An 802-nucleotide genomic window follows, 5' to 3' on the forward strand; every position below is an offset into this window, starting at 1 on the left:
ACAAAGTTTAAGATTAGGTCATTAATAACCATTATTTTTAACCAACGACTGTGTATCACACTATCACTTTCATCCTTTCCTATACATTCTTCCTTCACTGTCAAGTTTTTCAGTACAATAGCGCTAAAATGTATAAATAATTTCTGTTAACTTCTCTTTCCGTAGGAGTTGGCTGCTATCACTGAAAGAGCTTTGAACACGATTAAGTGTATGCACAAGATCCTTGGGATTTCCCTGTGCAAAACTGTATCTCTAGGTTAAATGAATAAGAAGGGCACTTTATTCATACTTAAGCTATAATTTGAAGAATTCCCTTTCTTATTATGAGCCGCATCCACATCTCATGCCTTTGCTGATATGTTGTCTTATCTTCACACTGTACAGCACTGGGTACATTATGACTATAGGCAGGAACACTGATTACTTTTTAAAAAATGATTGTTTCAGGTGCCAAGAATACATATGTATGAGATAATTAAATTGAGTCCAGGATACTGGATGAAAGACAGGCTGTTAAGTACTAAAAAGTACAGTTATATTTACTTGTGCAATCTGTCTGGTATTTCTAAATGAAATGCTCTTCTACTGAGAAATGTTAAATTATAGCTTTGCTTTCCATTGAAAGATTTCACGAAAGATTCGTGCCCCCAAATCCTGTTCACCACTTATCATCATAAAGGCATATTCACAATAAGTTATGCTTTCTGAGAGAATCAGCTAAAGTTACACAAATCCCCAAGCAAGCGTTGTTCTGAACACATTTCTTTTTGAAAACAAAACAAAACAACAAAGTGATTAAAGA

The sequence above is a fragment of the Octodon degus genome, unplaced genomic scaffold (assembly GCF_000260255.1).
Source record: "Octodon degus isolate 3935 unplaced genomic scaffold, OctDeg1.0 scaffold00082, whole genome shotgun sequence".
In the NCBI taxonomy this organism is placed as follows: domain Eukaryota; kingdom Metazoa; phylum Chordata; class Mammalia; order Rodentia; family Octodontidae; genus Octodon; species Octodon degus.